Below are 13,702 nucleotides of genomic sequence, written 5' to 3' on the forward strand. Positions count from 1 at the left end.
TAAAAAGGGCTGGGGAGGTGGCTCAGTGGAAGAACACCCCTAGGTCCTAGTGGATACCATACCATAGAGTACAATGACAAGTATCTTTCCAGGTTGCAACACCCCACAAGATACCGGAGAGCAACCTGGCTGTCATTTTCAGAGTCGACGTCTCTCAGGTGAAAGACAAGCTGCCTTAACCCACTTCTAAAAAAAAAAAAAAAAAAACCCTCAATATTTTAGAGGGAAACTTGAAAGCATGAGCTACTGGAAGTGACTTAAAGCATAAGCTGCTTTGCAAAAGTAAAAAAATATTTTGCTTTCCATCAGAATATGTGAAATCTGCCAATTCAGCATACATTTTTCAGTCAAGAGCAAGGAAATGAGGAAGCACCTGTCAAGTCATCTAAATAGGAAGGTGGCACTCTGAGAAGCACAGTCATCCCCCTTATCTGTGGGGCATTAGTTCCAAGACCCCCAGAGGGTTTCTGAAACTGCAGATAGTAACAAACCCTAAAAATAAAATGTAATTTTTCCTATAGATACACACATACCTACCTGTGACATAGTTCAATCTCTAAATTAGGTATAGTAAAAAAATTAACAATAATAACTAAGGCTAAAATAGAAGTATAGCAGTGTATTATAATCAAACTTGTATAAATGTGGTGTCTGTCTTTTAAAAGACTCAAGTCAAGACAGGTGCAGTGGCACACAGTTGTAATCGCAGTAGCTCTGGAGACTGAGCAGCAGGATCACAAGTTTAAAGCCTGCATCTGAAACTTAGCAAGGCCCTAAGCAAATTAGTGAGACCTTGTCTCTAAACAAAAAATAAAAAAGGATGGGGGTGTGGCCCAGTGGGAAAAAAACCCTGGATTCAATTCTTGGCACCAGAAAAAAAAAAGAAAGAAAGAAAGAAAGAAAAGAAAAAGACTCAAGTCAAATACTAATATTTTCAGAACCAGGTTGGCCACGGATAACATCGGAAACCACAGAAAGTGAAACAGCAGATACAGGAAATACTCTTTGTCTCCCACACAAAACAAGAGAGCTCTTCTTCTTGACTAGTTCAACAAAGAGAGGCTCTGAAGCCAGAGACAACCATCTTGCCCACACCACCCTTCCCCAAACAGCCTGGCAGGGCAAAATATTTTATCACCAAGGGCCTAAAAATAGGGCTGGGGATTATCTACTGAGGACAGCACCTAAACCTGGTTAATTCTCCCTTTGCAGCAAAAAGCAAAAATAAGAAATAAAATTCGAAATGCCCAGTTGCTGGGATGAGCCCTAGCTCAGAAGCATCACACAGCCCTTAGCTGCCAGCTCTGGGGGAACTGCCCCTGGCGCTGCTACCAAGGTGGGAGTTTGAACCGCAAGCTCCCAGAGTACAACTCCAGACGACCCTTAAAGGCTCCCAGGGGGTTGGCTGATAGTTTGCAACCCAGTTTCTCCCTCTGCCTAGTCTCACCTCCTGTCCCTCTCTGTAAGGTCTGACCATGAAAGTCCTCCCAGAAGCTTGTGGAAATATTCACCCCTTGGGATCCTACCTGCCACACACACAGGCCCTGGGGAATGCTCATCTTGCCAACATGTTTGGGGTGTAACAAAGAGCTTTACTGAGGAATCACTGACGTGCAATAAGTAAACTTAGTTGCAGCATACAATTTGATAACTTTTAACATAAGTATGTATTTATGAAACCATCACTACAATTTAGATAATGAGCAAACCCATTAACCCCCAAAGTTCTTTTGCACCCCTTTATAATCCTTCCCTCCCTCCCTTCTGTGCTGTTGTCCACCCAACCTCCCCATCCTCCCAGCAAACACTGGTCCTGCTGTCTGCTCTTCAAGATGAGCAGGAGCTGGACATGGTGGCGCCTGCCTGTAATCCCAGCAGCTCGAGAGGCTGAGGCAGGAGGGTCACAAGGTCAAGGCCAACCTCAGCAACTCAGTGAGGGCCTAAGCAATTTAGTGAGATCTGGTCTCGAAGTAAAAATTAATGTGTCTGTAAAAATAAAAAATATTTTAATGAAAATAAATAAATAAAAAATAAAATAAAATAAAAATGACTGGGGACATGTGTGGTAAAGTGCCCGTGGGACCAATTCCTAGTACTTCCCGCCTCCCCTCAAACAAAGATGAGCCTGCATTTTCCAGAGTTGCATATGAATGGATGTCTACAGTGTGTACTCATTTTATTTGACTCTTTTTCATTGGGCATAAGTACTCTGAGATTCATTCACACAATTGCATTTCTTTATATTACTGAGTAGTATTCCATTCATGGATATGTCTCCTGCATGGTTTTCTCTAAATTGTTCCCCAAAACCTGACATAAAACCAGGGAGGGCAGAATGTGATCATTGGCTGCCATTCCCACCTGCCAGGGCTGTCCTGGGCTTGACGGTAACCTGGCCCCTCCCAGCACTGAAGCTTTGAAAGCAGTAGGTTCTCACCAGCAGCCCAGCAGGATGATCTCCAAACTGCTTTCCACTCTGGTTGCTTCTCCCCAAGCAAAGCCCTGCTCATTTTGTTCCTCGTGCAGGGTGGGCCCTCACTGAGGACACAGGAAGGCCAGAACCATGGAGGACTCTGAAGTCATCTGGCAGGGGAGGGAAGAAGATCCAAGCCACGCCTCTGACCTTCTTGAAAAGAGTTCTCAAAGTCAAGCCCTTCTCTTTTTTACCTTCCCTGGGGAAGTCACATGCCCTTGAGGAGTCACTTGAATTGCTCTGTAAGTTCCTTTTCTTTTGCTTTTGTATTTCCACTCACCTTCATTTCAGGTCCCACGCTGCCCTCTACCTCAGTTGCATCCCCATCTCTTTGGCCTTCACGTCTGTTTCAAGTCCATGCTACCCACCTCTCTCAGTCCCTCTTGTGCACAGATTATTCCTTCTGAACCTTTGAGGCTTTGGTGTGCATACAAGAATACCCTATTAATCCCAGGTTCTGTCTTTTTGAGTAGGTTGAGTTACGAGTGCTTTAAATACAGAGATGTACGCCCTTTTTGTTTTATCCTCTGTACAGCAAATTTATGGTACGTGATTGATAAGCTCTGGCTAAATGAATAAATGATTGCATGAGTGGATGAATTAAATAAAAAGCAACATTAAGGCTAAGTCATAACCAGTCTGACATTTGTTCAAAAGGGTGAATTTAGCACAAAATAGGCCATTTTTCCTTCCTTTGATGAGTTAAGTACACATAGAAGACTTTCTAAGTTTTTGTGGATAAGGAATTCAAAGTTCTTCAAGGCATAAGGAAATGGATAGAATTTAAGTCACCAAGTGGACCACACATTTCCAGAAGGCAAGGCCTTAGTAGAAGGGACACCTGAATTAGAACAACTGTTCTTTTGGCTTGTTCCCTTTTGGGAATATATTTTCCATATCACATAAAGTCCTTGGCACAATGCCTGGCTCCAAATCACTGATCCTGTTTATGATTCCATTGATTAGAGCCCATGCTGGCAGAGGCAGAGGTTAGTATACACCAAAGTGCTTCTTCCTGGTGGTGGGCGTGCCCTGCACAGCCGTTCCTCCCCATCAGTGCGCACAGCCAAACCTCAGGGGTGAACTTGGGAAATGGGGGTGGGGAGGGAAGGAACCTACCAGCTTCTAGACTTCAGTCCACCTCCAACCCAGACACAATTGCACAGTGTGATGTGGGGCCAACGCAACCAGAAACAAATGGCGTCCAGTAGCCAGCCAAAGCCCTCTGCATACAGCGCTTTCTTTCAGGAGGACTGGCTGGTAGGAGATGGGATCTGTGAGTTTCTGGGTTCTTTGACTAAACATTCTCATGATCTGTGATCTGCTCCTTCCCTTTGCATCATCTCTTCTCAGGCCCCACCCGTGCCACAGCACCCAGGTTCCACAGATGGTGGAGCAACAGAACAGCACCCTGGTGCCTTCATGGGCTTTAGGCCACCGGAGTCCACATGTGACTCCCCCACACTGCTTGCTGAGTGCCGAGGCCAGTGCTCCCCTCTCTGTCTACACTGTAATCTCGAGGTAACATCAGCACCAACATCACAGAGTTATCACGTGGGTAAATGAAATCACGGGACTGGAGCTCACAGAACTGTACCCTCGACAAACAGCAGCCATTAATGTTTTTATGATTATGACTCCCAAATGCTCCATCTGTCCCCAGACCTGTTCCCTCGCCAATTTCCGCATTCTATAAAAGTTCCCTTCGTCACCAAGTTGCAGAGGCATCCAAAAAGCCAGCCCCAAAGCTCTGTCCTGTCCTCCTTCCATCCCTTCTCCTCCTACAGCTACCAGCCAAGTCCAGGCGTTACCATTGCTGGTCTCCACTTTTCTAATTGCCCAATTCGGTGGTTTATAGACATCTGGATTTCACAGGCCAATAAAAATTTTATAAATTATTGTTGGAACAAAACTATTTCAAACTTTTTTTTTGGCCAATAAAGATACCAAATAAATAAATATCATTGAGAAACACCATACTTTCATTAATGACAAGACCATTTAACCTCTTCTGAAGCAGGAAGGCTGTATGCAGAGCACAAAGCTCATTCTTTAAAATGAATATGTTTAGCTTTAAGAAAAACTCGCTGTGTTGACCTTATTCCCCTCATTTTTCACCAGAATGAAACTTCTGTCCTGAGCAGGATCTGTTCACAGATAGCATTTGGGAGCCTGCTGGTCTATGTTGTCTTTTAGGCTGTCTTAGTCCATTCAAGCTGCTCTGTCCAAGTACTGCCATAAACTAGGTGGCTTTTGAACAACAGAAGTTTATTTCTCATACTTCTTGGAAGTCCGAGATCAACCAACCAGCAGATTCAGTTCCTGGTGAGGGACCTATTCCTGGGTAGGTCTTCACATGGTGGAGAGAGAGAGGAAGCAATCTCTCTGGTGTCCCCTCTCCATGGGCACTAATGTCATTGTGGGGACTCTACCTCATGCCCTAATCACCTCCCAATGGCCCTATCTCGAAATATCCTCACAGTGGGAATTAGGGTTTCAATATGAATTTTGGAGGACACAAACATTCTGTCCTAGCACTGCCTGACCTCCCTGCCCTCTATCCCACATAAATCTTTGTAGATGTGTACCTCCTTCCTACTAGAAGACCAAGGGGCTGTATTCTGTTAAGGGTAGGGCTTGTCAAACACAGCATCCCAAGTCCAGCCAGTGGGAGTCCTCAGTGCAGCCATTTGCATTTTAGGAATTGGAATGCTTTCCTTCCACACCCAATACACCCAGTACTTTAGGAAGCATAGGTCTGTCCTAAAGACCCTACTGAAACAGTGACCACACCTTAGAGACTTTATTCCACTTGCGATGTCCTCATGGGGAACCCTAGCACTCACCTATAGAGACCAGCTGCCCATTCCCCTCTCCCCATACCAGAATGCCTTCTTTGGGAACTTTGCCAGATAGTAGCCACTTTTCTTTTACCTTACTATCTCAAACCATCTCACCAAAGCAGGCAGAAAAGGTCTCTTAAGAATTTTTACTGTTCCTAACAATAGGAAACAGACAAGGGCTAAAAATAACAGTGGGCAAAGTGACAGCATTTCTAGAAGTCTGCAAAGAGTTTCATTACTGGAACAACTCCTGGGGTTCGGTGATGTGTAAAGGGAGCCCCACCTCCAGCCCCATCTGCCTCAGGCCTTCCTGGTTCTGTTCCATAATTGCAGGTTCTTCTCTGGCTGTGAGAACTGCCCCCTCCCTAGGCCCCCAGAGACTCCCTAAGACCTCCAGAGTTTCAGGTTGGCACACTTGTGCTTCTGACCTTCCATAAGGGAAGCTCTTTCCTTCTATTTTCTACCTTTAAAACTCATTTTATAAAATGCAAGACTCAAAAGTGCAAAGTGGCTCTCTGGGGATTGAGCATGTCCTGGTGAGATCCCTACATATCTAGGGAAAACAGACTTGCTGTCATTCCCAGAGGAAGGCTCACTCCTCTCTGGACAAGCAGGGCAGGAGCCCAGCTGGAGGAGGGCCTGGTAGGGGAGGGGAAGCAGCAGCCACAGATTTAATCAACCCTGGGACCCAGGAGGAAAGCAGAGGGACTGACCCAGTTACTAGCACTTGCACGGACAACTTCATACCTTAAGTTCAACCAAAGCTCTCCACTCACAGAAATGTGGACTGTGCCTGCTTAAAGTGTCCACCAACCAGCAGCATCAGCATTACCTGGAAGGCCACAGAAATAGACTCAGGCCCCTCCCCAGACCTGCTGAATCAACATTTTAACAAATCCCCTGCTGATTCACATGTGCACAGAGGTCTGGAAAGCAGTCGTCTAGAACATCTAGTTTGGGGGTCAAGTTTTGCCTCCTAGGGGGCCAGTGGTCATTGACATTTTAGGTTGTTATGATAGAAGGTACTTCTGGTATCTACTGGGTTAAGCTCAGGGGTGTGACTAAAGGCACAGACAGCCCGCAACAAACAATTATCCAGCCCCAGATAACCAAAATGCCCAGACTGAGAAACCCTGATGCACGTGGACACAGCCAGGAGAGAAGGAATTATCCTGGAGTCTTGCTCTGCCACGTGGGACCACAGCCCAGCCACTTTAGGAAAGGAGGGAGCCTGGTAAATGCAAGCGTCTGGCTGACCCACGACTACTGAACCACAACCTCTGGAGGTGGCCTCGGGAATCTATTTTAACAAGCTCTCCATGTGATCTGCACACATTTTTTTTTTTTTTCTTCTAGATTTTGCACAGAGGAGCATTAGCATGGGCCATGAGGGCCTGTCCTCTACTGCTATCACAAGCTCAGGTTCCACCAGGTGGGCCACCTGCCCAAGTTCCACACCAATAACAATAATAATCTGGAGATCTGGACCAGAAGAAGGGCTAGCTCCAGAGGACAGGCAGGGCCAGGGGGCTGGCACCAGGCTCTTTGCTGCACAATTTCAAGGACGATAGCTTGGAGGTGCTGGCTGCTGTGAGCAGAGCATGCCAGGCTCCTCGTCCTGATGCTGATCACAAGGGTGTCCTAGCATGACAACACACAGGAAAGAACTAAATGCTCTGACGGCAAGGGCACCTCTTGACAGTGTTACATGCTGTGTCCTAGTGATGAGAGTAAGGAAGACATCAGTGATGGGGGCTATTTTTAATCTGTCCTTAGCCCTTCAGTGTCACCTCCTCTGGAAAGCCTTCTTAACGTCCCCTGATGAAGGCATCTCTTTTGGTTGCTCTTCTCCACGCCTGGGGCTCATCTTCCCATGGTCCTACTGTACTGTGAATTCTGGTAATCCTCCTGCTCCACAGGACTGAGAGTTCCTCAAGGGCAGGAGCTGGATAGTGACATAGCTGGTGGTCCTAGCCACCCTCCCTGGAGATCTCCTAAGGACAGTTCTCGAACTTGACCTGGGGTTCTTCTGTCTCTGCCTGGGGATGGTATCTGGCCTGGAGAGGTACCAGGGAGTCAATGTCTTCAGAAGCAATGTGCATGCAATGAAGGAATAGGGTAGGAGCCTGTGGTTAGATAACCAGAGGCCATTCTGAGGTGTGGTCCACACAGTCTCCTAGATCCACAGAGGAAGGGAGCCCTGGCTGACTGCAGTCATCTCATCAGCAGCTCCTTATCAGCTTCATCCCTTCTTCCCCCACCTCCCCATTCCACACCAGTGTCTGTATTTGGGGGAATTGAACTAAGACAAGTATTTTGTTCATTGCTGAATCCCCAGTGTTTAGCCATCTTCCTGACATGGTAGCAACTCACAAAAAAATACGTATTTATGGAAATTAAATAAATGTCTTTGAAAATCTTTAAACAACAGCAGTCAAAACTTTAGATTATGTAGAAGGAAGTGAGGGGGGTATGAAAAATGGTGGAATGAAACAGACATCATTACTCTATGTACATGTACAATTACACAAATGGTACGAATCAAATTGTGTACAACTGTAGAAACGAAATGATGTACCCCATTTGTGTACAATGAATCAACATGCAGTCTGTAAAAAATTAAAAAATAAATAATTTTTTTAAAAAACTAGCAAAACCCCCTTTGGTGGCTGGTATAATGGAAACCAGCAAAATAACTACATTTCTTCTCCTTGAGTTTTGCAAAATACTCTAAAGGGACTGGGAATGTCACTCAGTGGTAGAGCACATGCCTAGCCTACGTGAGCCCCTAGGTTCCATCCTCACTACTACAAAAACAAACAAAAATTTCTTAAAAAAAAAAAAAAAGTTTCCACCTACAGCAACCATTTAATATCTAATAATCATGTAGAAAAAGAGGAGAGCTCTGGAATCCAGTAGAACAAACCTGGAATCCTAGCCCTGCTACTTCTTATCTCCTCCAACTTTAGTTTTGTCATCTTTAAAATGGGAATAAAAACTGTACATGCTTTCAGGGTTGTGGGAAAGATTCCACTAGAGAAAGGAGTTTAAAAAGGATTTAGTATAGTGCTGGTCCAGAATAAACTTTCAATAAATGTTCTCAAGGTTATTATTACTATTATTATTCTTTCACTGCCCCTTTTAGGCAGTCTGCATGTTTACTCAGGTGATGAATGGGAGCAGAGTGCCAATAATATAATAGATGCTCAACCAATTATTACTAAATGAACAAAGCAATAATCCAAAAGTAGAACACAAAAAACCCACAACGCCTCCTTCTTTTGCAAAAGCTCTTATCAATTTTTTCCTGTTCATTGATCCCACCTCCATTACTACAAAGCTGTGTGAACTTAGGAAAGTCACAGTCTGTCTGAAGTCCCACCTGCAAAACGTGGATCAGGGTTAGATCATTTCTAGGTCCCACCCAGGCCTTCACTTGGAGATAAGAGAACTGGGCAAGGACAGCCAGCCCACACAGATAAGCAGAACAGGAGTCACCAGAGCAGAGCTGCTCCATCTCCCCACGACTGACTTTAGGGGCCGGTCACTCTTTGTTGAAGCAGGCTGTTTGTGCATTGCTGGATACTGAGCAGCATGCCTGGCCTCTACTCATGAGATGTCCCCAGCACTCTCAGTGACGAAATCAGCCCAGTGAAGAACCCCTGCAGTAGAGGTGACCCACAGACAGGTAGGGGCCCCAGGTTCAGCCCTAGCCCACGCAGGGGTGGGCCAATGCTGCTCCCTTACTTTGTTACTTTGGTTGGTCTGTTTTTATTTTTATTAGAACAGCAACTAAAAAGAAGAAGAAGAAGAAGAAACAGCTACCTCTCTCTACCTTTTCCCCTAAGCTATTTCTATTTTTCCCCTTGTCCTTCATTCTCTTCTGTACTTCATTAAAAAACAGGCACTTTGGAAACAACCAAGCATTCACTGCAGAATTAGAATTATTTTGTTTTCCCCAGTCTATCATTAGCCATATTTGCCTGCAAATAAGATTGATGTTTTTAAAGCTCATCTACTCACAAGCCCAGAACATAATCCCCTCCTGGGTTATCACTATCCACTTATGACATTAGGAACAGCAGGAGACACAAACTCCAAAACCCAAAATGATCCTGACATGCAAATATGTCATAAAACTCAATGAAGGCAGAAGATTGCATAGGATTTATTAGCAACAGAGCTGCCGTTAACTGGAAAGATCAGAGGAGTTTTCAGGCAATGGTCAAGGTTGAATGGGACTTGAGATCAGAGTTCTCTGCTGAAAGTCAAAGGCCCCCGGGGCCAAGGGCTTGCCTGAGGGTGCATGGCACCATGGATGGAGGAACAGAAGGAAGTAGTTCGATGTTCTACCAACTTCCAAGTGGACTTCTCTATCAGGGGCCACAAGGTTCATCAATTCCTCCCTTTACACCAAAGAGTAAAGACTGGACATCAGACCTCCAGAGCTGCATGTGTAGACTAAAGAAAAAAATAATTTGTCAAGGAACTCTGCCCCCCCATGCACTTCCTTCGACCTCCTGAAGCAGGGGTCAGCATGGCTTCTCAAGTGGCACCAGCCCCACTGCCTCCTGCCCTCTGGTGATCTGGGGTCACGGATGCCATCACTGGCCTTCAGAGAGGAGCTGTGACAGGGAGGACCCCTGCAGTAGGACAGCTGTGGTGACAGGGAGGACTACCAATCCTCTAAAGGCACACCGCTCTCCCTCCCACTGGCCCTGCTGGTTGTCCCCTCTGGGTCCTTGCACTTGCTGTCTCTTCTCAGCAGTTTCCACTCCCTGAAATCAGTGACCAACTCCTTCCCATCATCCAGGCCTCTGCTCAAGCTTCACTTTCCCAGAGCGGCCTTCCCCACCCACACTCTAGCCAAGTCCTGGGCATCATTCTCTGACCCTTAATCTGCTTCACTTTTCTTTAAGCGGCACTCGGCTCCCTGAAGTTACACGGCAGGCACCCTCGTTGACTTTTTATGCTTTCCTCCTCCTGGAACGGGAGCGCCCTGTGGGCTGGGGGTTCTGAGTGCCCTGCTCACCCGGCATCCCTTGTGCTAGAAGCCACACAGGAGGTCTCTATCACTATCAGGTGAGTGACAGGGTGGACGTCTGGGCTTGGGCTGTGATCACAAGAAACACTTGGGCAGCTGAGAGGCCGAGGGCTCCCGAAAGGCTGCTAATGGAGAAGGGCCCCCCTGACCTTAAAGATTAACCCCTTACCTTGGATACTTCATCTTCAGTTGGCATCTGTGTTTATTTTCATAGCAAAACGATTTTCTCATGGTATACTGGCCCAGCCCATGCTTTAGTGGGGAAGAAGAAATGGACAGTGTCCTGCAGGGAGCCAGTGGGATTCACAAGGTCCTCATCCATCCTACCAAGTTTTTCCTGAGCACCTACCTAGTTCACTGGTCTATTTTTAGGCAACTTCAGTGGTAACCTAAGCAGTAGAAACAGCCATCACCTCATAAATGCAGGTCAGCAAGCCGCTTGCATGTATGAACTTGTCAAAATAATCACACAAGATACTTTTCCTGGAGATCATTAAAAGTAATTAGTAAGAAAATATTCTTTGAATAAGGAGATAAGTTCAACTGCAGGAGAAAATGCTCATTTCTTATACCCTAAAATTAAAACCCGATGCTCCTTTGTAAGATCCTGTTGGAATAGGAAGGTGCATTCCGTGATTGCTCTGACCCTGGAGGATTCTACACTCTGCCCTCCAGCTTCAGTTTTAAGTCCAAGGTTGACTGGATAACCATCTCCTTCTCTTCCCTGGATGAAGAGGACACTGTCACCAAGCAGAGCATCTGCCCTCATTTAGGTGCTTCATTCCTTAAACATGTGGAAAATTGCTTCAATTATTCTCTGATGGAAGTGTAGGCTCCTGAATTGAAGTAGCCCAGGACCCCTCAGGCTTCCTCTCCAGCTGCAAAGACCTGAAAGGCTCTCCTTCCAGCTGCTGAAAGGTGCAGAGACCCCTTTCTTACTCCCCCATGTTCTTTTGGCTCCCTTGCCCCTCGCTTCTGTCTACATGTTAACATGTAAACTTTAGAATGTGAAACTCCCATTTGATTAGCAGAAGTGCCTTCCTGTGGGCTCTCAAACCCCAATAAATAAAATCTTGCTTTGCCTTCACAGAAAGGCAGAACACACACCTGCCACCTGGATTTGTGGGTCCCGAAGAGGCCTCCTGGGGAAAATGCATTTGACCTTTGTCCCTGATGGAACACTGAGTCAACCAGAGGAGGGGCAAGGTGGAGAGGGAGAAACACTGCGAGGGGGAAAGATGCGTGTGTGTGATAGGGAGAGGAGGGCAGGCTGGAGAGCTGAAATCGAGCTCAGGAAGTGAGGGGAAGGAAGGAAAAAGAATGGGTGATTCCAGGTTAGGTACCCCTCTTACATGCCTATATAGCATCCAAAGACCTTCCCGGTAAAGTACTTAGCAAAACCAGTGGCCAAAATTCCACATATTCCCCAAGTTCTAGATATTCCCTTCCATCTCGTTTAGACTCATCGTGAGGTATACTTCCCAGCCCTCTTTGCCTCTGACGAGGAAAACATGGTGAATTCTCAGCCATGAAATATTAGAGGCAGTGATGTGTACCACTTCCAAGCCAAGGCATCTCAGAAGCAGACATGCCTTTCCCCCACTGTCTTCCCTGCTACCAGCTGCAGGTAGATTACTGCAGCCCTAGGAAATTGTGGCAGCACAAGACAGAAAAGCCTGCATCCCTGAGTCACCATGTGGAGGAGAGCACCTGCTGATCGAGAACTCCTGCACGAGGCTGTTATATGGCAGAGAAATCATTTTTGTTAGATTAAATCAACATACAGCTTCGCTAAAACTCAGAGATCCATGCTTGCTGTGTGATAATACACAGACTAGGCAAGAATTATTTAATTGTAGGTAACCTCCTCTAGATGGAGGAGTCCCGTTCTATCATGAACACGTAGAAAAATATTCAAAATATTCAACAAACATTTGCAGAATGAAAATAGTCCACGTTGTTAAAAAGAGGGCTCTAATCCTACTAAACAGAAATCTTTACTTTGCCAGAAGGCCATTTCATACACACACACACACACACACACACACACACACACACACACCCTCCATGCCCATGTACCCCTAAGTTTCTGCCTCAACGTTACATATAGTTCATGGCCAAACCTGCTCTGGCTGTCTTGTGATTCATACAACAGCAGAGACCATCTTCAGAACAACCCTTTCAAGGTTCTGTTGCCCAGCGTGGATATCGTACAGAGAGCCAAACACCGCAAAAGAAAATTGGAGTAGGAAAGAAAAAGTCATCGAGAAAAATAGTCAAGATTTCTCATGATCTCACCCGTGAGTCAGATTTGCATTTGGGATAACAACTAACCGAGTAGACCAGAACAGTCTGTCTGCAAGATGTTGGCCTGCCAATTTCAACAGCACAGGGAAGGCACACTTCTTAAATTGGCTTAAAAGGACAAATCTAGTACACTTGTTTATTTTTTTCCCTTAAAAAAAAATTCCAAGGTGAAATAGCCTCCTGTTTAAAAATAGCTCTCTTGGAAATTAAACTATAATTTTCTTTTAAACAGTGAATGCCAGGTACCTTTTTCTTGGCATGTGGGGCAGTGGCAAAAAGTCCTACAAGAGAGTCTTCTTACTGTATGCCCCTTGAAAAGCTGCCTCTGCTCTCTGGGCCTAGATCTGTTCACCTATAAAATATGAGATGACATCAGATGATCTCTAAAAGAAAGTCTAAAGAAGAAATCACTTTTAATGGAGGGAAAACCAATATTTGTATGCTTGACAAGTCTTTTAATATTCACAGAACTTAGTACTAACAGAAATGGGTTTTTTTTTACAAGTAGCTTAATTTAGAGGAGTTTATTCAACCAGGTCAGAGGGTGGGGTCCAAGCCACTGTGCATGTGAGTGGGTCTTTAGTGAGGAGGAAAGGAATGATCATGCTCAAGTGACAGGCAGTGCTATGGTGTAAATGCCTGGCCCCTCACCCCAAAATCCTTATGCTGAAATCCAGTTCCAAAGATGATGGTATTAGGAGGTGGGGCCTTTGGGAAGGCAATGAGGTCATAAGGGTGGAGACTTCACTATTGGGATTGGTGCTCCTGTAATAGAGGCCCCGAGAGCTGCCTTGCCCTTCCACCACGTGAGAAGCCAACAAGAAGGCACAACGTAAGAGCCAGAGAGAAAAAAGCCCTCACCAGAAACGCAATCTGCTGGCACCTCGATCTTGGGCTTCCCAGCCTCCAGAACAGAAATAAATTTCTGTTGTTTACAAGCCACCCAGTTTATGGTATTTTTGTAAAAGCAGCCCAAAAGGACTGAGACAGGCAATATGTGGATTATGACGCTCCAACTGTATGTTAGGACATTTT

At 45.6% G+C, this 13,702-nt stretch overlaps 1 protein-coding gene across 5 annotated transcripts in view; it reads right to left on the reverse strand.

The window, feature by feature from the left end:
• The window catches only part of PDZD2 (PDZ domain containing 2), a 373,385-nt gene that overhangs the window by 338,258 nt on the left and 21,425 nt on the right, over positions 1 to 13,702 (reverse strand). For 4 of the 5 annotated variants that reach the window (XM_079144474.1, XM_079144467.1, XM_079144471.1 and 1 more), the window contains exon 2: positions 6,064 to 6,148. The exons of the other annotated variant lie outside the window; for it this stretch is intronic. The gene's annotated coding sequence lies outside the window, so the exon portion shown is untranslated. The remainder of the gene's footprint in view (positions 1 to 6,063; positions 6,149 to 13,702) is intronic. 5 annotated transcript variants of the gene reach the window in all.

This window comes from Sciurus vulgaris (genome assembly GCF_902686455.1).
Source record: "Sciurus vulgaris genome assembly, chromosome: 6".
Lineage (NCBI taxonomy): Eukaryota > Metazoa > Chordata > Mammalia > Rodentia > Sciuridae > Sciurus > Sciurus vulgaris.